The following is a 13,015-nucleotide window of genomic DNA, read 5'->3' on the forward strand; positions in this document are numbered from 1 at the left end:
AGCTGCACCGCTCCGCTCACCGACCTGTGAGCCGCTCCGCTCCGCTCCAGCCGTCCCTTGGGTCGCTCCCACAAGGCTCTGCTCTGCTAGCTGCTCCTCCAGCCGCTCCGCTTCGCTCACTCCCCGCTAAGCTAAGTTAGCTTAGCTATAGCTTCAGGCTCCCCCACTAGTTAACACAGCCTCAGTGATCTCAGCTCTTAAATAGCTTTAGCTCTTAGTGATTTCAGCTAGTAGTAGGGGAGCCCCAGTGCTGGTGCACTATTGGCCCAAAGTGAACTCACCTCAGCAGTCTGTAACTAGACTCCTAAGGGAATCAAAGTTAGCTCTGACATTCAACAGTGGAGAGAGGAGGTAGTGCAATTGGTGTTTCAACCCCCTTGGGGAGGGGGCCACACCATCAGGTACAAATACCTGTCCCCATCCTCTCTCCATTCACTGGGTTTTGTAACCCATGCCCCTTGACAAGCAAATGCTACTTAGGTAATGGTGAATGACTCACTCAGTCCTTCTGTCATACAACAGTTCCACTGGCCTTGATTCACAGAATCAGGGTAACAAAACTTTATTCTTCCTGCCCCAATAACAGAGAAACTGGGGATCCCACACCAGCCAAAGTAACCACTTTGAGTTGCTGTGGTTTCATGCCAGGCGAGTGGGTGTGCCTATGCAAACAAGATCAGCCCCTGGAGTTCTTTTCCACCCTCGCCATAATTCACCACCAGATGTCAGGGTAGAGCTCATCCTGACTCTGCTTACATCCTCCCCCCAGCCGAAAATTTGTCGTCCCGACAAATCACACTCCCTATTATAACAACTCACTGGTTCTCTCCAAAGGGCCTCAGATAGCCCACTTTAGCTTCCACAAGCCTGTGTGCTAAACATGTTGGTTCCTCACTAGTTACCCCAGGTGCATCATAAGTCAGCCGTTTTACTGGTCTTATTACCCTGTCTCGTCTATTGAGAATCTCTGTTGCCGTGGTGGGCGGGACAGCCTCTTGACCGATGGATGGAGAGGTTTCCTTTGAGGGTCCCTCGGCTACTGGCATAGGCCCCTGCATTTCTAGTTCTAACAGTGGAGGGTCCAAGGTGCCCAGGACATCCTCCACCTGTATGTCTCCACTGTCCAATAACCTGGGTGTGTCATCACATGGGGGTCCCACCAGTGGCTCAGGGGTGTCAGGAATGGGCCTAAATACTTCTGCCATGGGGTTTAGGGTGGAAGAAGAGGAGCTCTCTGTTGATTCAGCCGATCGAGACTGAAATCTTGTCTCCATCCCAGGGTACACCATGGTTGTGTCTTCCTCCTCAGACTCACTCTCAGATGTGCTGCTTGGGGGTAGGTTAGCTGCAGGGGGCTGGCTGTCCACGTTGGAGGGCGGCTTTGGTCCAGCACCTTCGTTCTGCCCAGTTGCCCTGTTGTGGCCCATCTCATACGGGGTGCCTACCAATTCCCCCACAGGGAGCAAAAGGTTTCTATGCACTGTCTTTGTCTGCCCTGGACCCTCTTCAGGTTTGATCTTGTAGACCGGCAGGTCTCCTAGCTTTTCCATCACCAAGTAAGGTATTGCCTTCCATCTGTCGGCTATCTTGTGTTTGCCAGCAATACCCAAATTTCGCAGCAGAACTCTGTCCCCCGGCTGGAGTTCTTGCAGACGTACCCTAGCATCATATCGATGTTTGTTGCGGTCGGCGTTCTTCCGAGCCGCAGATGTAGCTAAGTGATAAGCATCCCGCAGCTTTTCTCTCAGTCGGGATACATATTGCTGATGAGTTTCATAGCTATCTCCATCCTCTGATACACCAAAGCACAGGTCTATGGGTAATCTTGGTTCTCGTCCAAACATTAAGAGATATGGGGTGACTCCTGTAGCATCATTCTTTGTGGCATTGTAGGCGTGCACCAGATATGCAACATGTTGGCTCCAGGTTGCTTTCTGCTCTGGTCGCAAAGTCCCCAACATATCTAATAGGGTTCGGTTGAACCTCTCTGGCTGAGGATCACCTTGCGGGTGATAAGGCGTTGTTCTAGACTTCTTAATTCCCGCTATCCTCAGCACCTCCTTCAGAAGATGACTCTCAAAGTCCCGCCCCTGATCCGAGTGTATCCGGGCTGGAAATCCATAAACTGAGAAATATTTCTCCCACAGTACTCGAGCAACAGTGGTGGCCCTCTGATCACGCGTGGGATATGCCTGCGCATATCGTGTATAATGGTCAGTCACTACTAGAATGTTCCCAATATTCCTCTTGTCTACTTCTAAAGACAAGAAATCGATGCATACCAGTTCCAAAGGTTTGGTGCTGGTGATGTTCTTGAGATATGCAGCCCTCGTGGGCAGAGTTTTCCTTTGAACACATCGAGCGCAGGTCTCACATTTCCTGCGAACATCTTCAGCCATCCGAGGCCAATAGAATCTACTACGAAGAAGTTCCAGGGTCCTCTCCATCCCTAAATGTCCAAAGTCATCATGCAGGGCCCTCATGGCCAGGGCTCTGTACTCTTTTGGCAGCACTAGCTGTGCTCGTTGCTTTTGTAAAGGGTCTGTGGTCACTCGATGTAGCACTCCCTGAATCAGTTTTAGTTTGGTCCATTCTCTCAATAGTAGTTTACCCTCCGGGTTAGGTGGGACAACCACAGCTGGGCTTCGCCCCTCCCTTTTGGCAAGTAGTGTATCACGAATGCCAATATCTTGCAGCTGGGCTTCCTGCCAGTCAGCCGCATTGAGCATGGGCAAAGGAGATTGGTCCAACGCAATATAGTTCACTGAAGCAGAAGGCACGCATTCAGGGGGCAGGCCCAAAGCTTCTGCAGCACATCCATGAAGACTCTCATGGGACTCTGGCTCCCGGCGACTCACACTGCAAATAGCCCTCACTCCATCTGTGGGTATCACAGCAACTCCTGGTGTCTGTGGACGCCTGGACAATGCATCTGCATCTACATTGCTTCTCCCTGATCGGTATTGAATGCTGAAGTCATAGCTAGCCAAAGCGGCCACCCATCTTTGCCCTGTAGCATCCAGCTTAGCACTTGTTAACACATAGGTCAGTGGGTTGTTGTCTGTCCACACCTGGAACTGAGCACCATATAAGTAGTCTCGAAATTTCTCAGTGATGGCCCATTTCAAGGCCAAGAACTCCAGCTTGTGGGTGGGATAGCGAGTTTCACTATCAGACAGTCCTCGGCTGGCAAAGGCTACAGGTTTACGTCTTCCTTCCACTTCCTGGTACAGTACTGCTCCCAGACCCTCCAAACTGGCATCAGTATGCAGGATAAATGGCTTGCTTGGGTCAGCAAAGACTAGGACTGGAGCATGAGTTAGGCAAGTAATGATTTCTCGAAAAGCCCTTTCACATCTCTCATCCCACCGTGGCCCAAATGGTTCGAAGGGGCCATAGTGTCTCTGCACAGGAGGCTTTGGGGACCTTCCCTTATTCTTGGTCTTAGATTTGTTCCTGCTGGACTGGTATCCCCTGGTAAGATCATTCAGAGGTTTTACAATCGTAGCATAGTTTTTCACAAATCTGCGATAGTAGCCACTAAACCCAAGAAAGGTCTTGAGTTCTCTGTAGTTACTTGGACATGGCCATGTAGTGAGGGCTTCTATTTTATCGGGATCAGTGCTCACACCCTCTTGGGACACGATGTGACCCACATACTTCACTGAGGTCCTGCAGAACTGGCATTTGTCAATTGAAAGCTTCAAACCATAATCCTCTAACCTATCAAGCACTTTAAGAAGTCTTTCTTCATGCTCCTCCAAGGTTCTTCCAAACACTATCAGGTCATCCAAATAAACTAACACTTGCAGTAAATTCATGTCTCCCACAACTTTCTCCATAAGACGTTGAAATGTGGCAGGTGCTCCAGAGATCCCTTGGGGCATGCGTTCAAACTGATAAAACCCTAATGGGCAGATGAAGGCTGTCTTCTCCTTATCTGCTTCACCCAGAGGGATCTGGTAGTATCCACTCCGAAGATCCAACACAGAGAACCACTGGCTTCCCAGCAAACAGTCTAAGGCATCTTGGACTCGAGGCATTGTGTACTGGTCAACCACAGTACGGCGGTTTAGGGTGCGGTAGTCAATACACATCCGGATTTTCCCATTCTTTTTACGGACCACCACAATGGGTGAGGCATATGGGCTGCGGGACTCTGTAATGATGCCATTCGCAGCCAGCTCCTGAAGATGTTGTCGCACATCTTCCATCTCGGAGAGGGCAATCCTCCTAGATCTCTCCCTGAAAGGTTGAGAGTCATGTAGTCTGATGTTGTGCTCTACTCCTTTTGCACATCCCACATCCCACTCATGCAATGAGAACACCTTGGATCTTTCACAAAGTTTCCTCCTCAGGCGATCTTTCCACTCCTCGGACAACGGTGAATCTCCAAAGTCAAACTTTGCAGGGTCTATTGGCGGAACTTGAGTCTCACACTGGGGTTTTACAATTGATTCAGGCTCAAAGAGATCCGCTATCTTTTGTCCTTGCTTCACAACAACATCTCGACTTGTTTCATTAGCAATCAGTATAGTCACCTTTTCCTGGGCTTCAGCAGGTAGGGTTATGACTCCACTGGGGACCAGCACTCCTTCCGGGAGCTCTCCTTCAACCGGCTGCTCTACCATTGCTAATGCCCCTTTACTGCCTTTCAGCCGAGTACTCATGACAAGCACTTCTTGCTCCGTCCTTGCAGGCACTACTAACGGGGTTGTGCCCATGTACTTCAGCGCCCCAATCGGTAGCTCAGATGTCTCCTTTTTAGCACCCTCAATCTTCCTATAGGCTTCAGCACAAAGCGTATGGATCATCAGGGTATTCAGGTACTGGTCCCCAGCCCGTCGTCTGCAGTAATCCGCGAGCACCTTAAAGAGACTGGAGTTGGTCCCTATCAGCACAGACACATCAGAGGTCCCTTTAGGGTCAGGGCATATTAATGCAGCTGTGTCCACCTCTTCTCTTACCCCAGCAACCTCCTCTGGGAATTCCAGGTGCACTATGACATACCCTTGGTAGGGGTATTCATCCATGCTGAGGCCACACAGACCAACGCCAGTCAGTGGCTGTATAGGCAGGTGCCTAAGCATTTGTTGGTAGAATGACTGAAATATAATAGTCACTTGAGATCCAGTGTCAAGCACGGCTTTACACTCCACCCCTTCAATCTTCACCATGACCTCTGCTCGAGGCCCTATCAGTCCTGCGGGGATCCCAGCTGGACAGTCTTTTCTGGGGGAATCTTCAAATCCTGCAGGCCTGGGTGGTCCCCGTCCCTGGATTCTCTGGCAGCTACCGGATCTCTCCCAACTGATCCTCAGCTTTCCATACACTAAGGAGGGGTTTTCTTCATTATGGCACTTGGCAGCACTGTGTCCATCCTGACCACATCGGTAGCAGAAGAATTGTCCTTTCCCTCTTCGCCCAGATGGGATGGTGGCTCTAAATGCTGACTTCTCCATCGCCACGGTCAGAGGCTCCTTATTCCCGGAAGTCTTAGCTTGGTCAATGGTGCTTTGCAGTTCAGCTATCCGTTCTGTCAGGACCTGCACTTGTTGGGCAAGTTCCTCTGTGGTGCTCACCATCAGTACACTGGCCATTTGCAGTGGTGTTGTGCCGGCTGGCTCCAATGTTTGGGCTTCCCAAAACTCGCTGGCAGCCTGCCTTTCTTCCTCTTCTCTGACCTCCTTTATCAGCTGGGAATAACTTGGGGGATGTTCCCGTCGTTCTCTTAGCCGGAGATGGAGTAGAATCGAGTTCTGATATTGAGCTCCTCTTACAATTTGAGCCAGTCTGGTCCGATCCATCTGTTCAGCAGTCACTGCACCCCTCATGACAGCTCTCTGAAGCAGTCTTTCCAGCCTCTGTATATAGGCTGAAATCTTCTCGCCAATTTGCTGTCGGGAATTAAGGAACTTACAGTAACTGTCTTCAGGGCCCTCTACACTCCCAAAGGTATGATCAAGGGCCTCTAGGCAGTCCTTCACACTGACCCCAGGGTCAATGAGCTTCAGGGTGCGAATCACATCTAATGCTGGGCCACTAAGGCTCTCTATCAGACATCTTCGCTTTTCTGCATCAGGTACGGCCCACTCCTGCAGCATTTCAGTGGTATGCTCCAACCAGGGTTCGAACTCCTCTGCCCCAGCAAATAACCTTAACTCACGACAAGAGTTTGACCTAGCATGGGACAACACAACCTTTTCCAATATTTGCCCCAGTGCTTTTGTCCAATCATTGGCTGAGGCTGTGGCCCCTGAGCTAGAGGCTGCAGGGCCGGGGCCCAACAAACCCGACATATTAGCCATTATACAAACAGTAATTTCCACAAAATATAACCACAATTGTTTCCCAATGCAGGGGAACACTCAACAGGTGCTTGCGAGGGGTACTGACCCAGGGGATCCCGGACGAGCCCCCAAAAATGTAACCCTTCTGCCCATCTAAGTTGGCAGCAACAAGGGCCGGGTTCTGTATCTAGGGGTTCCGTTTCAATAACGCAATGCAAAACCGGCTCGAGCCCCCACCCAGTGACCTGGGACAATTACATACCACCCCCTGGGCACCTCTAAGAGGCAATACTTCCCCTCTCGCAAGCACGGAGTCTGAGTGTAACAGAAAATGTTTAATAACATGAGGTAAACAACATCAGCATTAAATGGAAAAAACACCACAACTAGAGTTTTTAGACCAAACCATGAGCGAAGACCCACCCCAGCAAATTGGGCCGTGTCCTCTCCCGTTGGTTCTTGAAACCAGCGACCCAAGAATCACCAAAGTCCCAAAAGTCCGACAACCCCCCAAAGTCTCTGTCCATGATCAGTGCAACCCCAGAGTTCAAGGGGGGGGGGGTGAGCAGGGTGTTAAGGGGCACCTTACGTGATCCGAGGCCAACCGGCTGCTTCTCCGTGGGGTTCCACTGCAGCCTTCACCACGAACTGCTCCACTCCACCCGCAGTCCCACGAACTGCTCTGGCAGCTGCTCCGCTCCACTCACCGACCTGTGAGCCGCGCTGCTCCGCTCCGCTCCGCTCACCGACCTGTGAGCCGCTCCGCTCCGCTCACCGACCTGTGAGCCGCTCCGCTCACCGACCTGTGAGCTGCACCGCTCCGCTCACCGACCTGTGAGCCGCTCCGCTCCGCTCCAGCCGTCCCTTGGGTCGCTCCCACAAGGCTCTGCTCTGCTAGCTGCTCCTCCAGCCGCTCCGCTCCGCTCACTCCCCGCTAAGCTAAGTTAGCTTAGCTATAGCTTCAGGCTCCCCCACTAGTTAACACAGCCTCAGTGATCTCAGCTCTTAAATAGCTTTAGCTCTTAGTGATTTCAGCTAGTAGTAGGGGAGCCCCAGTGCTGGTGCACTATTGGCCCAAAGTGAACTCAGCTCAGCAGTCTGTAACTAGACTCCTAAGGGAATCAAAGTTAGCTCTGACATTCAACAGTGGAGAGAGGAGGTAGTGCAATTGGTGTTTCAACCCCCTTGGGGAGGGGGCCACACCATCAGGTACAAATACCTGTCCCCATCCTCTCTCCATTCACTGGGTTTTGTAACCCATGCCCCTTGACAAGCAAATGCTACTTAGGTAATGGTGAATGACTCACTCAGTCCTTCTGTCATACAACAGTTCCACTGGCCTTGATTCACAGAATCAGGGTAACAAAACTTTATTCTTCCTGCCCCAATAACAGAGAAACTGGGGATCCCACACCAGCCAAAGTAACCACTTTGAGTTGCTGTGGTTTCATGCCAGGCGAGTGGGTGTGCCTATGCAAACAAGATCAGCCCCTGGAGTTCTTTTCCACCCTCGCCATAATTCACCACCAGATGTCAGGGTAGAGCTCATCCTGACTCTGCTTACACTTATATAAACAAAGTAATTGAAAATGTTGCCTTTTTTAATTCAGAGATGTAGCAGGTAATCTAACTTTTATATACACTCAGGGATGGATTTAAGAAGAAACATGACATAAAGTGAACAAAACTCAAGGTCCCAGTATTGCGGGGAAAAGGCATATCAGGAACTTGGAGTAATGTGGATCCCAGTCCTGAAGGGCAGGGATTTGTAGAACAACATGTTTCTAAGGCCATTTGGAATGAACTGATCTACAGATGAACTGATATACTGCATTTGTTTTGGCAACAGTCCACCACTGTATACAATATCAATAAATGCTTACAAGATAAATATTTACTTCCAAAGTGTTTGAGATTTGAACAGCTGCCTGATTTAAGGAATAAGACGACCTATTGGCAGAACAATGTTGAATGAGATGAACTTTAACCAGCTTTACTAACCTTCATACCGTCTGCTCTTCATTTCTTCACACTTATTTACTTATTGGAGCATATTTTTCAAACCAAGAAAAGCAGTCAAGAAAAACTGAGAGGTATTTCTTTATATCAAAATGATTGTCTCACATAGGCTCCTGAATGAGAGAAAAGTTTTCTGGGATCAATTATATTGGAATGCCCATGCCTTCTGAACTCTAAAAGCACAAAAATCCCCAACAATTTTATTTAACAAACAAATATATCTAAGAGCAAAAATTGTCTCAGTTAGGTGCTTTAGTCAAATAAAAAAGCCCATCTATCTTCAGGGCTGAAATATAAAGCAATTTACAAAAAAATAAAGACAATCAAAATGTTTGTTGGAACATAGAAATTAACCTACCAGAACTGACTGAGATCCATCTGTATCAATATTCTGTTTTAGCTCCTAATCCAGGGCCTATTGAAATCAATCGAAAGGTATGCATTGATTCAAATGGATGTTGGATTCTACCCAGAGGTAGATGGATTCCTGCACCTGTATGGATTTTCACTGACGTCAATGGGATTTCACATAAATTGCTGGGTCTATGGTAGTAGATCCCAATGGGAGATTGGAGCCTACATTAGTTGGCATAATGGTCAAAGTAACATGCTACTAGGAAGGTATAAGCCCTTTACTATGCATCGAGTTGAGAAATATTCTATTTCACAGTGAACAGATTTCTTCCTGATCTCTTACTGGTGATCTGAACAGAGGATAAACAAAATGGGACTATGCATGTGAGTATTGATAAAGAAATTCATGTGCCTAAACATTTGCAGTAATGGAGCCTATAACTGCAGGGGCCATTTTGTCTCTAACACATCCATCATCAGGTTATCCTTAATGTCTGTGTGTACTAATTTCTAGGCAAAATATTTTTCTTTGGGAAATGATGCTTACAGGAAGATTATTGTAAAGTGCATTAAGTGTGCTGCATAGGTTTCTTTTATTTCCTTTTCCCAGGCTAATCTGACCAATCTGGAAACACATGTATATTTAAAAACAGTTAAAAATAAAATTTTCTCAAATGGTTATTTAATATAGTAAATGTCAGCACAGTGCTTTGAAGATGAAAAGCACTATATGAACACTGCGTATATAAACTGGGAAAATCTATATTTTATTCAAAAGTAAAACAAATGTATAAACAAAGCCCCTCAGATGTCTAATTTTTTTCAGCGTGCAGGTGATTTTATGAGAGATCGACCATATGATATGTCTTTTATAGATATTAAGTCACAAAATTATGGCATTTGCTTCCTATTTTATTAGTTTTACTGGAGATACTTTACCAAGTTATGTATCAGGGAGAGAGAAATCAGAAATTAAATTCTTGGATTCAGTTTAATATATTATCCACTACATCTTCATTGGGCTTAATATTGAGTTCTGAGTCAGGATCTCACAGATGAGACCTGTTCAAAATCTAGCTTTTAATAAATATTTTCCCTCCAATTTTGTTTCCTCCCCTTTTTTGTGGTTGGGTTATGTAGATTGAAAAACAGTATCTAAAACAAGCCGTATAATCTTAATATTATCAATATCTATATCTGGGGAGCCTTACTACTACACTCTGTAATGCTTTAAGAACAAAAAGGTGGTTGTTAATAATTAATAGCAAACTGTGCAAATGTAGCACTCCTATCCCAGGGCTTGGTAAGTAGTAAGGCCATGGTACAATAGGGGTTGTAAGCTCTGTAAGCATTAGTTGTATTTGCATATGTCAGAACAGTCTGTGAATACTAACAGCACAAACACTTCACATCTGCTTCTGTTTACTCCCATGCTAACAGTCAAAAGTACAAAAGTACTGTGTTAATTGCTCTGTTACATACTGACTGTTGACACATTCTCCACAGAGCGTTTGGTAAATACACTGCTGCAAATAAACTACTAATGACTTTGCTTATTTCCAACCCGTCTTTGAAGGAAATCCACAACATATACACAGATTTAATGATTCCCCTATTTAGCAATGTGTCTTGTTGGGAGCTGTTGTAGAGGTTTGTATAAAGGCAGTATCAATTAAGTAGCAATTATCTACAAAGTGGGGGGAAAAGTGAAAATTATAAATAAGTAATGTGTTTGAAGTGGTGAGAATCTCTGAAAACAACTTAAGGTGAACTCTGAGGCAAGGGCACCGACTAGTGAACAATCCTTTCCATCTGCTCTTCTGTCTAAAATCATTAGAGCCCAAAGTGAAGTCTGACTAAACAGAAATGATACTTTTGGGTCTCCATTGAGTATTTTTCTCTCTATATGACATGCCCTGGGGAACATTTTTAAAAAGGGGATGGGAGGTGAGAAAAAAATAAGACTCATAAAAACCACCCCTAACAAGCTAATTATATTTAGATTTGTGCTTCAAGTTTCTTTTTACGGTGAAGCTTTAATATAGGAATATTGCTATTGTTACACTGAAAAAAACCAGTGATCCATATAGTGTGGTATCCAATTTTGTACCATGCTCTACTTGCTTCAGAAGAAGAAGGAAAATCCCATAGCACACCTGGCCTTCCCCAAGGCATGAGCATTGATGGTTTTTACAATGTTTATACTAGGTTATATTCTTTTCTTATTCCTAACGCTGTCATCCATTTCTGAATCTTGCTGACCTTTTAGTCTTAGCAATATTCAGCATCAGTGAGTTTCACTCATTAATTGCTGTAAACACTGGGTGAGTAGTGTTTCATTTGATCATTCTAAGTGGTTACCTTTTAATTACATTGAACCTTCCCTTGTACGATGGGTAAGGGTAAAAAGAAGTTAGCCTTCTCTGTCCTAGTTGTTATTACATGCCTGTGTCACATTGGTCTTTCCAGATTTTCTTCAGGACATTCAGGAATGAAAGTGACACAGGGATGGATTTAAGTGGCAGGCTGCAATTTAATTAACAATGGGGCAGGGCACTATATGTCCACTCTCTTCCCCCCTCACCCCCCTACGCATACCAGGCATTTAATTGGGTCCAATGCAGGGTTACAAGGCTCCCACCATATAACCAATGGCTTGGGGTAGCCCCTCTTCAGCCAAACCCATAAGTTTTAGCTCACTTCTGAATCATCTCACCCTCCCCCCTGTGAGGGGAGTATCGGGCACCAAAGGGGACCTCTGTTTGCAAACACTTCTCCTTACAGGCACATGATTCACCACCAGCAAAATCCTGGGTCTCATTTACCCCTGGAAGCTGGCCCTTTTTAGTCTGTATCTGCAGTGGTGGATACCAGCCACAAATGGTGACAAACAAAACATTTCTATATTATCTCCTAATATTCTCTACTATTCTTACTCCTTTAATCCAGCTGTGCCTCCACAATGCTGCATGGAAGGCAAAAAAACCACTGGACCTCTGCCAATTTGACCCAGTGGGAAAAAATTCCTTCCTGATCCCCAAAACAGGAAATCAGTCAGATGCACAGCATCCAGGAAACACAGCTAAATACACTTCAATTACAGGGAGGCAGGGTGGGGCAGTCATCAAGGCAATATGGCTCCGTCCTGAAAGCCCAGGAAAATTCTCAAAAAGAAGAACAGGAGTACTTGTGGCACCTTAGAGACTAACAAATTTATTAGAGCATAAGCTTTCGTGGACTACAGCCCACTTCTTCGGATGCATATAGAATGGAACATATATTGCTCTCTGTATGTGTGTATATATATCTCCTCAATATATGTTCCATTCTATATGCATCCGAAGAAGTGGGCTGTAGTCCACGAAAGCTTATGCTCTAATAAATTTGTTAGTCTCTAAGGTGCCACAAGTACTCCTGTTCTTCTTTTTGCGGATACAGACTAACACGGCTGTTACTCTGAAACCAGGAAAATTCTAAATTTGAGGTGGTGTGGGGAGGGGGGGACACAGCCAATTGGCTCTTCTATCTCCCCCTCCCTTTGCCGAACAAGTGGGAGGCAAAGAAACCCCTTTCCCTTCCCTCATGTATGTTGCTCCATGCATTGATATAGGAGGAGGGGCCTGCTCTAGGTCTTCCCCTTCCTCACCCCTATTCCCCTCATCTGGGATTTTAGGCATCATTTCTTTCAGTCCAACCAAACATTCCCCCCTCCCCACATCTGATATGAAGTTGTGTGTGTGGGGTGGGGGTGGGGGGTATTTAGAACAAAATAGCCTGATCCTGCAAACATTTATGCATGTAGTAAATGGATACACCTGAATAATCCCACCTATTGGCTACAAGCAGGATGTGTACATTCATGCACAAATTAGCCTAATTTACTGTAGAACTGGATTCTGATTTCACTTACACTCATGTAAACCTAGAGTAACACCAATGAAATCTGCGAAATTGCTCCAAATGAAATCAAAATATGGCCTCTGGTCTCAAATCTCTCCTCATATGGAAGCTTCCTTTTGACCCTAATGATTTTCATTGCTCTTCTCTGGACCATTTCAACAATCTAATGTGTTCTTTAAGAAATGAGGTAACTACGGGTGAATAAAGTATTAAAAATGAAGAGCTACTACAAATGTATACAATGGCATTTTTATATTCTCCAGATTAATCTTTCCTTCTTAATCCACCCTAACATTTTATTTAAATCAGAATTGTATATTGAAAAATACTTTTTCAATGACTTGTTCAAAATAACTTCTAGATTCCTCCAGGATGCTTTTCCCTGAGAGATTACAACTAATAAATAATTCCTTCCAAATATGTATCTCTGCATTTGTCTCTGTTGTATAACA

Source organism: Chrysemys picta, chromosome 1, assembly GCF_011386835.1.
Source record: "Chrysemys picta bellii isolate R12L10 chromosome 1, ASM1138683v2, whole genome shotgun sequence".
In the NCBI taxonomy this organism is placed as follows: domain Eukaryota; kingdom Metazoa; phylum Chordata; order Testudines; family Emydidae; genus Chrysemys; species Chrysemys picta.